Consider the following 20045-nt stretch of genomic DNA (forward strand, 5'->3'; position numbering starts at 1 on the left):
GTATCCCCTGGGCATGAGAATGGTCACCCCCAAATCCTTGTGACCTCAGTGCAAAGTACAAAGGGATACATTGTTTTAATACTGCTTGTAAAAAATCTTCAAACTGAAGGACATAAGATACCAGCAGCTTCAGAGTTGGTGCTACCAGGCAGGCCTCAGGTTCCTTGACAATGACCTACATTTTCGTGCAGGGAGCATGCTTGGGTGGGATGGGCTTCACCTCTCCACTAAAGGCAAGCATGCCTTTTATTCCAGGTTGGCTAATCTCGTACAGCGTACTTTAAATTAGCTTCGCCGGGGGATGGGGCCACAGGGGAACATGACGACACTTCCCAGCCAAGATGGGCAATGAGCACAAGAAGTACCCAGGTAAGTGACAGGGGTCTGGATAGTCCTGGGATTAGGGGGGTCATGCATACACCCACAGGAGGCCTTAAATGCCTCTACTCTAATGCTTATAGTATGGGGAACAAGAAGGAGGAACTTGCCCTCCTGCTAGCTAACGCAAACCCGAACATAGTGGGGCTCATTGAAATGTGGGATTCAACATATGATTGGGTGGTAAATATCAAGGGCTATAGACTGTACCAATGGGATAGAACTGGGGAGAAGGGTGGGGATGTGGTACTCTACGTCAAAGAGCAATACACGTCCTCAACAAACAGCACTGAGTCAGAGGAGGGGCAGACTGAAGTGCTCTAGGTTAGAATATAAGGGGGTCAAGGGGAAAGGGATTTAATAGGACTTAATAATACTACAGACCACCCAACCAGGGGGAAGAGCTGGACCGGGAATTCTCAGGTCAGCTTGCGGAGGCAGTTAAGTCAAGGGACACAGTCATCATGGGTGACCTAAACCATCCGGACATCTGCTGGGAGGAGCAGTCAGCCAGGTCTGACTGCTCACGTAGATTCCTAGCTGAGATACAGGACCTCCACCTAACCCAGGAGGTGCACAGTTCCACCAGGGGAAATGCCTTGCTGGATCTGGTCCTGGCCAAAGGAGACGACCTGGTGAAGGGACTACGGGTTCTCGACCACCTGGGCAGTAGCGATCATTGCCTACTGCAATTCATCATCCAGCACAGGGTGTCAAAGGCCTGCAGCAAGGCAGCAGCCCTTGAATACAGGAAGGCTGATTCTGATGAGTTAAGGTGATTACTCCAGGAGGCACTGAAGTCCTGGAGGGGAGGGGAGTTGGGAGTCCAAGATGAGTGGTCATTCCTTAAGGAGATAATTCTCTGAGCCTAAAGGGTGACAGTCCCAACACAAATCAAAGAAGGCAAGAGTGCTCAAAAGCCCCCATGGCTCACCAAAGGCATTCAGGATCGTCTTAAAGCTAAAAAGGAGGCATACACCCAATGGAAGGGAGGGGCCATCACCAAAGAGGACTATACCTCCATTGCTTAAGACTGTAGCAGGGTTGTTAAGAAGGCTAAGGCAGAGGCAGAAATGGGACTAGTGACCCAGATCAAAGATAACAAGAAGTCCTTTTTTTTAAATACATAGGGAGTAAAAAGAAGGCACCAGGTAACATGGGGACCCTGCAGGACATGCTTGGAAATCTGGTGGTTGCACCAGACAATAAAGCTGACCTTTTTAACAAATTCTTTGCCTCCATTTTTCTGAGCAGGGACGGAACATCCCCCCCCACCGGGGGGTACAGCCAGGCCCAAGGTCAGAGAGGACCTAGTCAGGGAACTTCTGATGGGATGGGATTTGTTCAAATCAGCGAGTCCAGATGATCTCCACCCAAGGGTGCTGAGCGAATTGGCAGAGGTCATTGTGGGACCCTGGCACAGCTTTACGAGCACTTGTGGTGCTCTGGTGAGGTGCCAGAGGACTGGAAAAAGGCAAATGTAGTCCTCATTTTCAAAAAAGGGAGGAAGGAAGACCCAGGAAACTATAGGCCCTTCAGTCTTACCTTTGTCCTGGGGAAGCTCTTTGAGAAAATTATCCAGGAGCACATCTGTGAGGGACCAGCAGGGGAGATTATGCTTGGGGGCAACCAACATGGGTTCATCAGAGGCAGATCCTGTCAGACCAACCTGGTTGCCTTCTACGACCAGGTCACAAACGCCTTAGATGCAGGTGTCGCGGTGGATGTAGTCTTTCTGGACTTTAGGAAGGCCTTCGACACTGTCTCTCACCCCATTCTCATAAAAAAATTAGGCGACTGTGGTGTTGATGACTACACATGCAGATTGGCTGGAGGACTGCACACAGAGAGTGGTGGTGGATGGGTCATTTTCAACCTGGAGGGATGTGGGCAGTGGGGTTCCCCAGGGCTCAGTCCTCAGACCCACACTGTTCAGCATCATCAGCGACTTGGACGAGAGGGTGAAAAGCACCTTGTTCAAATTCGTGGATGACACTAAGATGTGGGGAGAAGTGAGCATGCTAGAAGGGAGGGACAGGCTACAACTAGATCTGGACAGGTTGCAGGGGTGGGCGGATGAGACTAGGATGGGTTTCAATACTGACAAGTGCAAGGTACAGCACCTAGGGAGGAAGAACCAGCAGCATATTTACAGGTTGGGGAACTCCCTTTTCATCAGCACAGAGGCAGAAAAGGAGCTCGGAGTTGCTGTTGATTCCAAGATGAAAATGGGCCATCAATGTGATGACACGGTCAGGAAGGCTAACCGCACCTTGTCATGCATCCACAGATGCATCACAAGCAGGTCCAATCCTCCCCCTCTATGCAGCATTGGTCAGGCTGCAGTTGGAGTACTGCATCCAGTTCTGGGCGCTGCACTTCAGGAGGGATGTGGACAGCATTGAGAGGGTCCAAAGGACGGCCACTCACATGATCAGGGGGCAGCAGGGCAGGCCGTACGAGGAGAGGCTATGGGACCTGAACCTGTTCAGCCTTCATAAGAGAAGACTGGGAGGGGATCTGGTGGTTGTCTATAAACTTACCAAGGGGGATCAGCAGGCAATGGGAGAGATCCTGTTCCCCCGAGCACTACCAGGAGTAACTAGGAATAATGGCCATAAGTTGACTGTGGGTAGGTTCAGGCTAGACATCAGGAAGCACTACTTCACAGTCAGGGCGGCTAGGATCTGGAACCAACTTCCAAGAGAAGTGGTGCTCACTCCTAACCTGGGTGTCTTCAAAAGGAGGCTAGATAATCACCTAGCCGGGGGCATTTAATCCCAGTACTCTTTCCTGCCATGGCAGGGGGTCAGACTTGATGACCTGCTCAGGTCCCTTCTGACCCTAACAACTATGAAACTACCTCCATATCAGCAAAGGGCATGCAGAGAATCATTCTGTGATTATTTCTTTGTTCTCCCACCCTTTTAATGAAATCAACTAGGCCTGTGGCATTACGTTGAATCATTCTCCCCTTGCCACAAATCTCCCAGTGCCTGTTTTTTTGGGTGGAAGTTTCCCTTGAAAACAGACTCATAATCCAGTAATGCTGGAAGGAAAAGGGGATTCCCAGCTCATCCTCCTCTGAGGCCTCCAGGCTTGAGGTCCTTGTAAACAAATTAGAAAATGAAATCCAGATTGGGAAGAAACTTTTTTCTAACGCCTTCTCTGAGGGTTTTTTTCTTAATTTCCAATGGTAGCTTAGTTTATCACAGCACAGAAGCAAGTGGTTTCCATCCTTGGTTGCAATTTTGAAGACAAATTCCACATTTCATGGAAAGAAGGAAACTTTTTTTTGGAGATTTTTTAAAATGCAAAGTTAACTATCCAAAGGTGCTCAGGGATTGCAACATTAGAAGGAAGTCCAATCTGTATAGGTTAGATATCAAGAGTACAGGAGAGCCCTCCAAAGTACATATAAATTGTATTTAGTATATGTTTCCATGGATATCTGCTATAAAATACAGAAGCCTTCTAGCCTACCAAGATAATTCTTTGGAAGCACATCATCATGTTTTTTATTTTCTGTTGAAAGTCCAAAGCAGGTACCTTGTCCAGATATTCAAAGGCTTCATGTGAATCTAGTTCCCCAAGAGATGGTATCTTTCTCCAGAACCATTACCTCCCTTGACAGCTTTGTTCCACTGAAAGAAAATAACTATGGAGAAAAGGTAAAACACATATTAAAACAATGTTTTCTGTGCTCACAGGACAGGGATCTAGAGTAACCCTTTCCACACCCATGTGTAATGCAGATGTGAATGAGCCCAAGTGTCTCCAGAACAATAGGTAAAAATTATCTTCTGAAGTCAGTTGTGCTGTATTTTCCCTCTTGCCCATGATGAATTTTCTATAATTATGTTGTTTCTCTTAGAGACTGTGAAAAAGGGGAAACATTTTTTATTTAAGTACAGGAGAAATTATCAGAAAATTATAATACCAGGGACCACATAAATGGTTTGATATGTGGCTAGCACTCCACGGTTATGGTGAGTTTATTATATCGCAGTTTACATATTGCAATTGATTTGACAGGCAGTGTGGAAAATACCAACATTGTATATAAGTCAAAAACATGGATCAAGGGGTGGAGTGGGACTGAAGACCAGACAATACTATGGCAATTCATTCACTGGCCAAGCCCTATACATCTATTTCCCTGAAGTGAATCAGTGATCATTCTTTGATTTTTTTCCATGTTTTTTCCCATCTAAATATATGCAGTGATGACCTCTGCAAAGGCTAATTGCCTCTTCTGACTCGAGAGAGGTAGTTAACCATGTTATTCTGAAGTCATGCAGAAGACAGGATAGATTCACACCTTATAGACTAAGTCAGAGATGTATAGCATAAACCTCTCTGGCTCCTGCCTCTCTTCTAACTTGCCTTCATGGACCTCTACCTTCCCCCTGCCTCATGAGGAACAGTGGTAGCAAGAAGTTCTGTGTGCTGGGGACACAGCATCCAGGAATAGATCATGAACAGTGCATTCTGGGATCAAGGATGGGGAGCAATCAGTCAGAGATGTATCTTGGAGTTGGAATGAGATGGGATTATCATGAGCAATACTGTTCAGATTGTGGGATAGTTAATGCTTTGTATATGTAGGCTGCTGTCTACATGAGGAAACCATACCTTTTCATAAACCATTGTCACCAGCTAATATTTGAAGTGGTTCTCTCACATGTCTGGCCCTGCTAAATAGATGGTGCTGCTTTGCCCAAAAGAATCAGTCAAATTCTGTTTCCCTAGGCCCAGGTATAGATCCTCCAACCTCACCCCTCAACCTGATGTCCCAGTTCACTTCATCAAACCCCAGATGATTGGATGTAGAGGAAAATGGTTTCAGATTTTCCTTGTGTAGATGGGCCCCAAGTCCAGGGACTTCAAAGCACTCAGTGAAGTGGGTCTGGGGAATAACAGGATTATTTTACTAATCACTGGCTTGAGCAGAGGAGGTCAGCACACCAAGGTGATTCCCCCTACTCCTGCAGACAGGAAGTCTGGATCCATGATAACTGCCAGTGGCAGTCATTTGGGTTTCCAAAACTTGTAAATACTTTATGTGGGGGTTCAGAAGGGAAATGAGAACTCATGAGCTGATGAACAACTGTGCCATGGAGACAGCAGCTCACCTCTGATTTGCGTCATCACAGGAGATGATGTAATAATTCTGTGAGGTCAGCAACCCTTGCCAATTGGCTATCTTGCTATTATGACCTCAGCGGTGCCAGGGGAACTAGTTCAGCTTTACAAGAGAACCTTACTGGAGTCTTCTGGGGCAGAGATGGACAGGCAGAAGGGAGGAACAGCAGAGAGAGAGAAGTGATGAGAGACAAGAAGAAAGGCAAAGGAATCAAGAGGAATAAATTAAGGAGTGAAATGCATGGTGAGTGATCATGCAAAGCAGGAGGGGGAGGGAAAGTAAAGGATCATATTGCGAAGAGGACTCTAAACCAGTGTTTCTAAACCCATGGGCCATGGTCCAAAAGTGGGTTGTGAGAGTATTTGAAAGGGTCATGAACAAACTTTAAAAATGGATTCTCCTGTAAAGAATACCCGAAACAAGCCCCTAAAATGCAGTAAAACTTTACCTGACATAATTTGTTAGTATGCCCATATCCTAATGTACACTGCACCAGCCCCAGGGCTTTGTCTATACTCAGAAGCTGACCTTATCTGACTACACTGGCTCAGCTCCTTCTTTAGTTAAATTGGTATAACTTTCTTGCATGGGTATTTAAATCGATCTAAGAGTCCTTTACCGATTTATGAAAATCAATTTTTTACCAACATCAGTGTAGCTATACCCTGCTGTACATTAGTGTAAATGAGAACTGAATATAATCCTAAGAGTTGTTAAGTACAAATTTAAATAACGGTAATAAATGTAAAACACAATTCAGCCCTTGCACTCAGATAAACTTATAATGAGCAAAGCTGTCACACTCTTCATATGTTCGCTCAAAATAATATGACATTATCACTCAGTGGGGACACTTTTAACTGGAGAAATAGGTAAAACAGCACAAATTTGGCAACACATTTCATTTACCTCATAATGGAGGTAAGGAATAGTATTTCTTGAGTAATCCTAAACATTGGGGCATTATTGCTGTGCTATTAAAATGGTTGCATTATAAACAAATGTTCCAAATATACACAGAATATGCTAAAATGTCACGGTATTAAACCAAAGTAATGACTCTTCTAACCATTATGGAATTATAAATTTTAAATTAAGATTTTCCAAAATGTGACCTATTACATTATGAAACTGAAAATAAATTTTAGAGAGGCCATTTTAAGTATTTTTATGCACGGATTTATATGAATTATTCAGAACTTTCATTAATGTACACTGGAAATGTAAAATTTCATTTGATTCATAATTCGAAGATCTGCAATATTTAAGGCCCTGATTTTGCAAATTGTTCTGCATTGGCACACTGCTGTACACATATGGGACAGCTGGCAAGATCCAGGGCCTCAGATGGATTATAATTGTAAGATAACATCTAGAGAATATCTAACATAATTTGAACCAGATCACAATTATTCTGCTCTTTCAAGCAGCCACATACAATAAATAAGGTTGTATGAACCTAAAAGTTTCTAAGGATGCTCATTTGAAGCATTACAAAATTGTCCAAATCTCTCAGGTCTGCAAAATGAGGCTGGATTTTTTTTTCAAGGACAGTTTTTCCTCTAGAGAAGTCCAGTGCCTAGTCAGACAAGAGATAGCACACAAATAAAATTTCCTAAAGGAACAGCTCTTCTGCAGGAATCACAAAGGCTAAAGAAAATAATAATCATCACAAGACTTAGACCTCAGGAGAGATTTATTTTCAGTTGCAATAAAGAGGGAAACTAGTCTGAATCTTATCTAAGATAACTAGCCCATTCCTTATATTATACGGAGACAGAAAGGTAGAAACTACATAGTTTAATACTGCTTAACACTATTTTCCTTTGGTGCGGTAGTTTTGATTCTGGGCATGCCTCAAAGTGCTTAAGTCTTCACACTGCCAAGCAGCTGGTAGAGTATAAAATATTTGTGTACCCCCTGGTGCTTTGGCTTTCTCTGTCCTAGGTATGTGCTTTAACCATAGGCTGTCAAGTCACCTCTCCCCTCCTCCCAAGATAATTTTAGTATTCAGGAGGGATGGGGAGAGGCCCACTGCAGGAGCCCTGCAGAGGGATAAGGGGATGATTCTAGGCAGATTGGGGCTCATGGTCCCTCAAGAAGAGGCAAGATTTATACCCACCCCTCTCATTTCTGGACAACTGGGCAAAGGTGGGGGCACTAGCATCAACTAACATATTTTGCAATATAACCCTAGCTTCAGCACCTATTCCAAGGAAAGGGCTAGTGCCCACGAATCCCCACATCCCTGAGACAAGTGAGACGTCAGCCTTTTGACTTAGAATTTCTAGCTGAGTCAACGGCTCCCCAGTGAGTCTATGGGCATCTGTGAAAACCATTCTTGGGTACCCAACTCTCCCTGTATGTAGTACAGAGGAGCTTGGAGGGCCTGGTCCTTGTAAAACCCTTTGCTTAGGTGTCCCCATTCCCACAACTGAGCACTTAGCTCCAGGAGAGTTTGATCCAGTTTGGCAGGATTAGGCACCAAACCTAATGCAGTGAGTGAAAAAACCTAAATGTCCCCCAAGAGTGATCCTGATTCCCCAGTCTTTAAGCAGGGAGGTGCCAATAGCTGGCCCGTAGGGAATGCTAGGCACAGGGGCAAAGCTAAACTCCTTTTCCTCCTTGAGCTGAGGCATTTTGGTGGAAGACCACCCAGTAGGGAGGAACCTACCCAAACTAGTACATCACACTGATAGCAACCCTTAAATAACTCTTGAAGCTGGTGGTGCCGCACAGCCATCCTTTTGTCCAATAACCTGGCTATAAGAGGATATGTTCCAGAAGTCAGAAACCTAGGTTCTAGGTATACCCTGAGTATAAATAAATGCATGGCTCCCACTTCCCAGGAAAGTGCTATAAACACTGGACTATGGGCTAGGCTGTGTGCAGGGACCCCTCTTCACCCATTCTGGTGAAGCTGTTCCATTGGGCAGCCAAGAATGCAAGATTCAGGGGTTCAGAAGGGAGCAAGCAGGAGGGAGCCTGACTCTGTGGCCCAGTGAAGTAACCTTGCCTGGGAGGAGAGGGATCTTGGTTCCAGGTCTTGCTGCTAGGTGTTTTTCTGTGTTTTGACCAATTATTTTCTGATGAAAAATGCATACGCAGCCCAAAGAGCACCAAATGGGGAAGAAAGTCTGTATTTTAATAGTTGTAGCAATCCCTTTTGACTGAGGCACGCTGGGTTCTGGTCCCTGTTTCTAGACCTGTTTATGCCTTTTGGGTAAAAGCAGATATAATCCTGGCAGCAGGGAGCAGAAACCCAGTCTCTGCACCACAAGGGAGAGATTTATTTAAGCAAGAGTGTAGAGGATGTTGTGGGGCATCCTATTATACAGGCAATTGGCACATATTCACAGACATCCTGATACCTACTCTCATCAAACTTCATTATAAAGTTTGCATACCATCCCCTTCCCCACCATCAAAAAAATTGAAAAATACTTCACTGATTCAAAAGTATTGGTCAAATTCAACATTAGGATGATATATTCTTTGTGGCTGAGATTTGCCTGAAACTTTTTGTACAGATCTAATACAATTTTGCATAGCCAAAGCATAGCTTCAGGCAGGGAAATAAAAACTGTCCACTTTTATTATTGTTTGTACAACCACAAACTCCAGCTGCAAGTTAAGTGGAGTATTTTGCATGGGAAAGATAATAGCTGGACTTAATTTGGAGTATTAATAGCTGTCTTGACAGTTTCATCTATGTAAATGTTATTACTATTTTAAAAGAAAACCATACTCATTTTTCTTAGTTTATTAGCTGGAAAGTTCATGTGGTAAGAGGTACATCGTTCTCAGAATATAAATTCACTTGCACAGTACAACATACTTTGTGCAGGAGACATTACACCAGTTTCCAGCCTTACTCTAGTGACCCATAAAAAGAACTTCAGATTTTTATAACCCTGCCTTTGTTTTGGCATCTGTGGGCACAAATAGCTGCAGGTGCCTATAGTTACATGCAGGCACAAATGATGATCTTCTCCATATCATTCCAATGTAAGTATATGTACCACTGTTGATCTAGAGGCATAAGTGCAAGCCCCCTTCTGGATTCATGTGGAAGACTGTCCTCAAAGGACCCAGCCTTTAATTGGGTACCTGGTCTTTTGGACTGGGAAATCAAAGGCATCTGGGCATGCTTCTAGACACATCACTACCTTGTATGCTTTTGCCTGGAGAAACAGGCATGGCTTAACCATGCTAGCACACGTGGCTTGTAGACTTTGGGATAACTTTTCAACTTTTATTGTGCTAAGTGATAACATTCTTTGGATATGAAGCCCTAGTCCAGATGTTAGATATCTAAATGTTAGATATCTAAATGGGGTGATTTGACCCCAGCTGCCTTCCTGCCCCTTGGGCAGGGGGTTGGACCCAATGATCTCATGAGGTCCCTTCAGGGTTAATGTCTATGAAATCTATAAATGAGAGAAATCTTGCTTGTACATAGCTATAAGGCAGACTTCTAGCTTGCAATCCATTTGTCCATAAAACTGAGAAATGGAAATTCTATATCTTCCACACACAACTCAGAACATTAGTGGGAAGATTTTTAGGTGCTTGACATCATTATTCATTCCCCTATCTTGGTTTCATACACCTGTCATACCCTTACGAATTCATGATTTGAAGCCATGGAATATTTTAGTCATCCCGAAAACAGTTCTTAGGATGTCACATGAAAATCTAGGATTGCCCCAGTAAAATCAAAGCATATGTTCTCTGGTTTGGGTGAATTATAATGGTATCATTCAAAATCAGGCTTTTAATATGTAAGTATATAAAAGCTAAAGGCAGAATTCTGTTTCATTTGGTGGATGACCAAAGCACAGCTCACAACCAGATATGAGTTACCTTACTAAAGTGTAGGAGAGATTCTATTATCGCTTTAGGTATGGAAGTGCCTCCATTACAGGAAAAGGCTTGCCCTCTGGAGCTGTGCAGATATCTCCCTACTCCTAAAGTGGGTGTGTAGGGAGGTGCTCAGCCTTCAAGAGGCTGAAAGCCAGCTAGCTGCAGGTGGTTAGCAATTAATAGGCTACCTAGCTGGAAGGTAAAGGCTGGGATCAAGCTGCAATTGATGACTTGTAAATGAGAGTGTTAAGAACTTCAAGAGCAAAGTGCAAAGGAGGGAGGGGAGATGGGCACAACACTGGCAGGGGCACTCTTTGGCTTTGCGAGGTGGCCTTGTATGAGAGGGGTGATTTGTTTATTGTGATTGTGAGGCCTGTGGGAGGAATAAAAATGGTTTCGAAAGCCTAAACCTAGAGCTGGCTGGCCTAGATAAGGATGCTGGGTGAGTGATTTGCTTACAGTGGGCAATTATGCGACAAGAGTGGGTAACAGAATCACTCCTACACAATAATCAGGTAGTTTTAAGCAGAGCTTTGGTCACCTACTAAATGAAATGGAATGCTACCTGAGAGGTCTTCTCAACTAGATATCGGGTGCTGGTGCATGTAGTTAGGCATGGTGAAAATTTGTCTAATTGGAAAGACTTTCCCTGTACATAGATGTACTTCAGAAGCTTGTATTACTGAGCACTCTTGAAGGATATGGTTTATCAGTAATTGCAAATGTATCATTAAAGTGGACGACTATTTTAAACTCAAGTACAGATTAGTCTGTCCCAAGGTCCTAGCTACTTTCTTTTTTTTGAGTTAAGATGCTGTTTCATTAGAAATGAGTTGTGATACTCTCTGTTCTTTCCCAGGCTGTTCTTGGGAGCCAGCTTCCTGTTTGTTTTCACATGAAGATTGAGGTAAGTGTTTCTGTTTTAATAAGAAGGATTATATTGTACTGAAGAAAAGAAATAGAAGCAGTCCTGTGACAGTGGAAAGGGTTCTGAAACCTGCTTATGGCATGAAGAAAAGTGAAGTAGTCTCTCTGGCCTTCATTTCACTGCATCAAAGACACACAGCCACACTTGCTACAGGACTCATTTAACCCTTTTCAAAATGTCAAGTAAGAAAGAAAAGTTACTGTTTCATAAGACCTTTGTCACCCAGAGCACAGTGACAAAGGTGGGGGTCCATGATAGGGGATGGGGCAAGGAGGCTTCATAATGCACAGCATACAGCAGCCACCTTTGGGGCACCAGGCTCCAAGAGGGTGAGAAAAGAATAGTGGGCAACGCCCCCAGTGCAGGTTAGAGAGACAAGGCTTGAACTTTGTTCAGGTCTGCAGTAATGTATCTATTCCCTCTGCATATGGCCTCTGTGATAAGGTGCAGTTGTGCTAGTAGAAACCTGTGTAGATTGTGCATTGGAGGGTAGTGGAATTCCTATTCCTCATGTACGTCTCTTCCTGTTCCTACATATATTACTCTTGCATACTAGTATTTATGGCACATGCAAAGAATATGCTGAACTCCAGTTGCTTATTGACAAGGGTGCATGGCCACTGACATAAGCAGACATGGCTGCTGCTCTTGTGAGGCATTTAATAGTCTAAAGACACCGCAAAGCAAGTAATGGCAAAACTGAAGAGGGGTTGGAGTGTTGTAGAAGAAGGCAGGAATGGGGATAAAACAAGATTGGTGTAATTAATAAGAACATGTAGCTAGCTTGGCTGTATGGGCCAATTCCAAATTTTAAAGGACAAGCTTGAGAATAAATGCTGGCCCACAATCAGGGAGTGGTAGGTCTAGAACAGGATCATTGGTGAACCCAAAGATGCTGAGGACTTTGATTCTGCCACAGGCCTGTTTTTTGTGAATCCCTTGTCCTCGATCAAGGGTTTGATCAGGAGGAGCAGCAAGGAATGGTGAGATTTTTAGTAATGCTGGAGAGTGACACAACAAGATTTGGTGAGAGGCAGAAGAATACAAGGAGTTAGGCAAGCTCAGTTTAATGTTTGGGTTCCCATGCTGCAGATCCTCCATGCAGGTCATGATGACTACATGGTAACCTTACGCTTCCTGGCAGCGGCTCCCCTGAGCAGGTTTCTTCCTACACTCAATAGAGTATAGCCATATCTGCACCAAGCTCTGGGTGACACTTAGGAGCACAGATTAGCCTACCTGAAGTCCAACACAGATGCATAAAAACCCACACACTGAGTGAGAAAATGCTGAACATGGTGGTGGGTCTGCTCTCCTTCCTTCATTAGAGCTGAGATGCCTAAGTCACAGCTGCATAATAAGGGGCTTGGCTGGCCCCTGTAAGAGGCCACGCAGGAGGGCTGGCTGTTAGCAACAGATGGGGCTACTCCGAAACACAACCAGAGTCTGAAGGGTTCCCAGTCAGCAGACCCAAAACAGTGAAAGTGCTGAGCAGCTGAGATTCAAGCCTGCAGCTGTTCCTGGCCCCTGCTTCTGGTTCCAGCTAGTTTCAAAGACAGCCGGCACAGAACAGTATAGCACAAGAGCACAGCTGCTACCCACACTAACTTTATTATGAATGCACAGTCCCAAGTTCTCCTATTCCTACTGAGAAGGTACAAATATATTCCAAACTTTATCAGATTTTTTTTTAGATCCCCCACCACCACCCCAGAAGACTCCAGCATCATGGAAACATTTGTAGTTTTTTGGCTTTTTCTGTATTTGTGTAGATTTATTTCAGCCCTGAAAGAGATTTTCCTTTTCTTGGCATTTAGTCCATGTATGTGCATGTCTCATGAACACTGGAAAGCTTGCCAGAGTATCAGCAGCAGCAGGGCATGGGGAAGGGGAAAGCTTCCAGGGCAACTGGAAAATAAAAAGTCCAAGAAAGAAACCCAGCAATACCAGATTGTTGATGTGTATACTATGTGCCTGCATTCAGGCAAACACTGTCTCCAAACTGCTACTTCCTGATAGAATTCAATAACAGCAGCTCCCCACCCTGAAACTGAACCCACTGCAAAAGTATAGTTAGCATTCAGAAGATAGGATCAGATATTACTCCATGTAATAAACACCTAAATGCAATCCTATTTCACCCTGCTCAAGTTTCTGAAAAATAATGCAAACGTAGGTGGGTCTTCCTTCTGCTCAGTGCTTTTTGTGACTTAGCCGTAAGTCACAAGTTGTTGACATGTTGCAAAGGTAGGTACATTCATGATTTTTCAGGGATTTTTAAGAAGTTACAATAGGCTCACACTTAGGGCTAGATCCTATTTCATTTTGTACACCCAAATGGCATTTACACAGTGACTAGACGCCATTTTTTAGCACTCATTCATAGTTTGTGTCTTTATTTGCCCTCTGGCATAATAGAAACACCTTGCACACATACTTTTTCTTTCCAAAGTACCATCTGTTGCATTGGTTTGCTCTCTTATTCCTGGCTTGGTATATCTCCCTCTCTTGGCTACCCAAAAGCCAGGTTCACAAGGAGCATAGGAGAAAGGGACTAGATCAGTTGGGGCCAGACTTTTTTGGCAGGTGTGCCACAGGCTAAGCCCTGCACCCTCCCTGCTTTGATCCCTTTTCCCTGCTTGGTCTAGTCTGCTTTCTGCTTTGCGGACTGGCGTTTTCTCCACCACACCCGCCTCAACTGCCTGCCTTTGAAAGGGGCTGTCCACTTCGGCCATTAGCACAAGAGGCGCCAATGGTGCAGCTATGTGGCAGAGACCCTCCTCAATGTGCTGTGCAGCTGCAGGCCGCATGCCAGAGCCTGGCAGCTCCACCACAACATTGTCCAGGACCGCCTGGTGAGGGCCATCCTGGCCGCAGTGGGGGAGATCTCCGTGAACCGCACTGGCCTGGCCTGCAAGAGCCAGATGTGAACCAACGTCATGATTACCAATGAAGAGGCCAAGAAGGTCGTGATTGTGGACATGGCCATCCCCTTTAAGAACCAGTGCCAAGCCTTCACCGACGCCTGGGCTTGCAAGCGGAAGAAGTACACCCCTGGCTGACATCCTGAGGGGCCGTGGCTACAACGTGACAGTTGATGTGCTCATCATGGGAACACTCAGAGCCTGGAACCCCAACAACGAGAGCATCTTGCATGCCTGCCACATCTTCCACTGCTACACCAAGCTGATGCGCTGCCTCATGGTGTCCAACACGATCCACTGGTCCCACAAGATCTACGTGGAGCGCATCACAGGCCACCACCAGTACTCCGACCCCACCACATGGACCGCTGCTGGAACGGACCCAGAGGGGACTCCCTGAATCCTCCTCTGCACCTGATGGACTTCACTTGGAGAGGAACCTTCAGCAACAGAGGACCCCCGCTATGAGACTCTATATGGACTGAGACACTTTCTTCCACCTACTCCCTCCACCATTGTGGACCATTGTACAGGTTTGTGTGTATCTAACTTCTTTCTCTCTCAGTGTTGCGAACCCCCCCCCCCTCCCCTTCCCCCAACCCCTGGGCTTAGTTGGCTAACATTGTATTTTCTGTAACCTAGTTGTGTTCCCCTCCTCACCCCCATCCCTCTAATGTTAGTCCCTTGCTTGGGCAATTTGTATTTCCCTACTGGCTTTGTCATCTTTTTGGATTCACAATCCTAACTATCTACTAATAAAATTCAAGATGTCCCTTATTGTTAGTCCCTTATTCTTCCCCAGCCTGCTGCATGCCACTTGTGGCATGTGTGACATGGATTAGTCACCCCTGGACTAAATGATCATAGAATTATAGAATCACAGAAGGAGGGTCGGAAGGGACCATGTAGATCTTCAAGTCTGACCCCCTGCCTGGGCAGGAGAAAAACTGGGCTCAAATGACTCCAGCCAGGTAGGCATCAAGCCTCTTCTTAAAGACCCCCAGGGTAGGAGCCAGCACCACTTCCCTTGGAAGTTGGTTCCAGATCCTAGCCGCCCTGACTGTGAAGTAGTTCTTACGGATGTCTAATCTAAACCTACTCTCCAACAACTTATGGCTGTTATTCCTTGTTATGTCAGGGGGTGCTAGGGGAAACAAAATCTCCCCCAAACCCTTCTGGTCCCCCTAGTGAGTTTATAGACGGTCACCAGATCCCCCTCAGCTTTCTCTTGTGAAGGCTGAACAGGTTCAAGTCCCACAGACTCTCATTGTAGGGTCTGCCCTGTTGTCCCGGGATCATGTGGATGGCCCTCCTCTGGACCCTCTCAGTGTTATCCACAACCCTCCTGAGGTGGGGCACACAGAACTGGACACAGTACTCCAGCTGTGGCCTGACCAGTGTTGCGTAGAGGGGGAGGATCACCTCCTTGGCCCTGTTACAGATGCACCTGTGGATGCACGACAAGGTGCTGTTAGCCCTGCCAACTGTGATCTCACATTGTTGGCCCATGTTCATCTTGGAGTCAGTAATGACTCCAAGATCCCTTTCTGCCTCCGTGCTCTCAAGAAGGGACTTTCCCATCTTATAAGTGTGCTGCTGATTACTACTGCCCAAGTGCAGCACCCTGCACTTGTCAGTATTGAAACGCATCCTGTTTTTGTTAGCCCACCCCTGTAACCTATCCAGGTCTTGCTGCAGTCTTTCCCTCCCTTCTAGCGTGCCCACCTCACACCAAAGTTTGGTATCATCAGTGAATTTAAACAGAGTGCTTTTCACCCCATCGTCCAAATCGCTGATAAAGAGATTGAACAGCGTGGGCCCAAGGACTGAGCCCTGGGGGACTCCTCTGCCCACTTCTCCCCAGGTTGAATATGACCCGTCCACCATCACCCTCTGAGTACGACCCTTCAGCCAATCTGCAATCCATTTGACTGTGTAGGCATCAATGCCACAGTCGCCTAGTTTTTTAATGAGGCTGGGGTGGGAGATGGTGTCAAAAGCCTTGCTGAAGTGCAGAAAGACTACATCCATGGCGACACTTGCATCCAATGCTTTTGTGACCTGATCATGAAAGGCAATCAGGTTGGTCTGACATGACCTGCCCCAATGAAACTGTGCTGATTGCCCTTGAGCATCATCCCTGAAGCTGGCCTATCACAGATGTGCTCCTTGATGATCTTTTCAAAGAGTTTCCCTAGGATTGAGGTAAGACTGATGGGCCTATAGTTGCCTGGGTCCTCCCTCCTCCCTTTTTTAAAGATGGGGACTACGTTAGCTATCTTCCAATCATCTGGCACCTGGCCCGAGCACCATGAGCGCTTGTAAAACCATGCCAAAGGTCCTGCAATAACCCCCGCTAGCTCCCTCAACACCCTGGGGTGGAGAGCATCTGGACCCGCTGATTTGAACACGTCCAGCCCCTCCAGAAGCTCTCTAACCCGGTTCTCCCCAACCTGAGGTCTGGAGACGTTCCCCTCGAGTCCGTCTTGCATCACAGTGGGGAAGTCCTGGTCCCTGCCCAAGAAAACAGAGGTGAAGAATTGGTTAAAGAGGTCTGCTTTCTCCTTTGGTGCAACCACCAGATTGCCCAGAGAATCTTGCAGGGGCCCCACATTACCTGGTGCCTTCTTCATCCTTCCTATATATTTGAAAAAGGAATTTTTATTATCTTTGATCTTGGATGCTAGTCCAAGCTCTATGTCCGCCTTATCTTTCCTGACAGCCCCCTACAGGCCCGAGCAGAGGAGGTATACTGCTCTTTGGAGATAGCACCCCACTTCCACCGGTTGTACGCCGCCTTTTTGGCAATCAGGCATTCCTGGACACCCCTGGTGAGCCAGGGGGGTTTTTGGGCACTCCTGCCCCATTGCTTCTTTTTGGGATGGTCACCCCTTGGGCCCGGAGTATCGTCTCCTTAAGGAACGACCACTCATCTTGGGCACTGAGTTGCCCTGCTTTCGAGAACCCCAGTGTCTCTCCCACTGATCTCCTCAACTTGTTGAAGTTGGCCCTCTTGAAGTCTAGGGCTACTGCCTTGCTGCAGGCCCTTGACACCCTGTATTGGATGGTGAATTCCAGCAAGTGATGATTGTTATCACCCAGGTGGTCCAGGACCTGGAGGTCCCTTACCAGGTCATTGCCTGTGGCCAGGACCAGGTCCAACAGGGTATTTCCTGTGGTGGGACTGTGCACCTCCTGAATTAAGTGGAGGTCCTGTATCTCAGCCAGGAACCTCCTGGAACAGTCCGACCTGGCTGACTGTTCCTCCCAGCAGATGTCTGGGTATTTTAAATCGCCCATGACAACTACATCTCTTGCCTTAAGTGCCTCTGCAAGCTGTCCTGAAAATTCCCAGTCCAGCTCCTCCCCTTGGTTGGGGGGTCAGTAGTAGACCCCCACCATTAGATCCCTCTCCCACGGCCCCCTTGTATCTTGACCCAGAGCACTTCAGCTTGACCCCATTCTGCTGGCAGAGGATGTATATTGCTCTTTGACATAGAGCGCCACACCCTCACCTTTCCTTCCTTCTCTATCCCGCCTGTAAAGCCTATAGCCCTTAATGCTAACTGTCCAGTCGTGGGATGAATCCTACCACATTTCTGTAAGCCCTATTATGTCTGGGTCTGAACTGGCTATTCTGAGGGCGAGTTCCTCCTGTTTATTCCCCATACTATGAGCATTGATGTATCGGCATTTAAGGCCTTGCCTAGCTGTGTGTGCCACCCTCCCAATTTGAGAGACTATCCGGACCCCTGTTTCTTACCTGGGTACTCCTTGCATTTGTCATCTGTCTTGCTTGGGTGGTGTCTCCTCTTCTTCCTGCGGCCCCCTCCCCCAGCAAGGCTAGTTTAAAGCTCACCGTATGAGATCAGCCAACCTGGAAGAGAAGACACACTTGCCTTTGGGAGAGAGGTGAAGCCCATCCCACCCCAGCAAGTTGCCCGCCCGAAAGCATGGGTCATTATCTAGGAACCCAAGGCCTGCCTGGTGGCACCAACTGCGTAAGCACCGGTTGACCTCGCCAATGCAGGCCTAGTGTCACCATCCCCACCTACTCACCGGAAGAAGAGAGGAGAATACCACCTGTGCCCCTGTCTCCTTAAGCTTGTCCCCCAGAGCCTTGAAATCCTTCATAATGTGGTCAGGGTTGCCCCTCACTGTGTCATTTGTCCCCACGTGGATGACAACCATGGGGTACTGGTCTGCAGGTCGGATGTAAGCTGGGATCCTCTCCATGATGTCTCTAATCCGAGCCCCAGGCATGAAGCAGACCTGTTGCGTCATGGGGTCAGGCTGGCAGATGGGACCTTCCACTCCTCGTAGAATGGAGTCTCCAATGATAAGGACCCAGCATTTCTTCCTGCTGGTGTTTGCTCTCTGCCCATTCTTTGTCATGTGGGGAGTGGCATCATCCCTGCTGGAGGCAATTTCTCTGTCTTTCTCTATCATAGCTGCCAGGGGGTTGAACCTGTTCCCTAGGTGAACCTGGAGAGCTTCCACCACTCTAGGCCTAGCAGCTCTGGATGTGGACACCTTCTGCCATTCCTGTGTTGGATGCATCTCCTGTGGGGGCTGTACAGTGGGCGACCGGGCCTGCAGAGAACAGAAATAGGCATCAATTTCATCCTGTGCATCCCTGATCCCCCTCAGCCTGCTCACCTCAGCCTGGAGCTCCCTCACCTGCTCCTCCAGGGCCCTAAGTCATGTACAGGAGGGACAGGGAAGGGGACCACCAGGCCCACCCCCAGGACTCCACCGAGCCCCCCCTCCCCCCACAGACCATGCCTGTTGGTGCACACTGTTTGTGCGCGCTGCCTGTGCATGGCTCGGGAGCGTGGCTCCCTGTCAGGTGAGCTAAGAGGGCTCCAGAGGGCTTCCCCTCCGGATCTGCCTCAGCTGCGCTGTACCCTCTGCCCCACTTACCTTAGGGGGAAATCAGCTGTTGCTGCCCCTGCCGCCGTCTCCTCCGCAGCTGCTGCCTTTGCTGCCAAGGTAAGGTGGGTACATGTGTGGCACACATGCGCCCTGCTCCCTCTGCTCCTGTTCCTGCTCCCCAACAGTGTCCTGGTGGTTGGAACAATGAGCTCAGAAACAGAAAATACAAGTTCAAGCTCCTTCTGGGGCCTAGAATAGTGGGTCTTCTACTTCCTGGGTGAGTACCTGTAGCAGAGAGCTGGGGATTCTCTGCTACTTTAAGGCAGAAAGGGCCCAAGGAGAGTCCCAGGTGGGAGAGACTGCAGAGGAGCAAGATGCAGGAGAGCTGGCCCAGGTAAAAGGGACCTATGAGTGCTTATAATAGGACAATGGTTGCATGAGTAGTAGGAAGTAGGGGTGTGTGAAGCGGGCCCTATTTGATTCAGAATTGGATTCAGCCCAAATCAGGGACAGTGATTTGATTAGTTGATTCAGATCACTGTCCTTGATTCAATTCATCTGAATTCGAATCTGACAATTCAATGCTGATTTGGACAACAGCTTTAAAAGTTTTTTCTACATACGTTGAGGTACAGCATGGCTCACAAATGCTGTGATGCTGGGGTGAATGGAGTGTCCCACAGGACGGGGGGAGGGGGCTTCACCTGCTTGGTGGCAAACCTGGAAGTGGACCGGAATTTCTTCCAGTCCACTTCCAGGTCTGCGCGGGAGTGTGCTGGGTTCCACCCCCCCCGCCACGTTCCCTGCCGGCAAAGTGATCAGCTGCAGAGGGACCCCGGGTGCCCCCCAGACCCAGAAGGCAGCAATCATCGAGTCGAGGGGCATGGGGGGGGGGCCCGCATGCTCCCCGGCAGACCCAGAAATGGAC

At 47.0% G+C, this 20045-nt stretch overlaps 1 long non-coding RNA gene and 1 pseudogene across 1 annotated transcript; one reads left to right on the top strand and one right to left on the bottom strand.

Annotated features, from left to right (window-relative positions):
• The first annotated feature begins 252 nt into the window (after positions 1 to 252).
• LOC149868767 (uncharacterized) lies at positions 253 to 11842 on the top strand. The gene is made up of 3 exons (XR_016441330.1): positions 253 to 369; positions 4089 to 4167; positions 11250 to 11842. It is a non-coding gene; the product is annotated as an uncharacterized LOC149868767 (long non-coding RNA).
• A 6243-nt stretch (positions 11843 to 18085) lies between these two features.
• Positions 18086 to 19755, bottom strand: LOC149868768 (uncharacterized; annotated as a pseudogene).
• Between the last annotated feature and the right edge of the window lie 290 nt (positions 19756 to 20045).

This window comes from Crocodylus siamensis, chromosome 3 (genome assembly GCF_052110815.1).
Source record: "Crocodylus siamensis isolate JL-2025a chromosome 3, ASM5211081v1, whole genome shotgun sequence".
In the NCBI taxonomy this organism is placed as follows: Eukaryota; Metazoa; Chordata; order Crocodylia; family Crocodylidae; genus Crocodylus; species Crocodylus siamensis.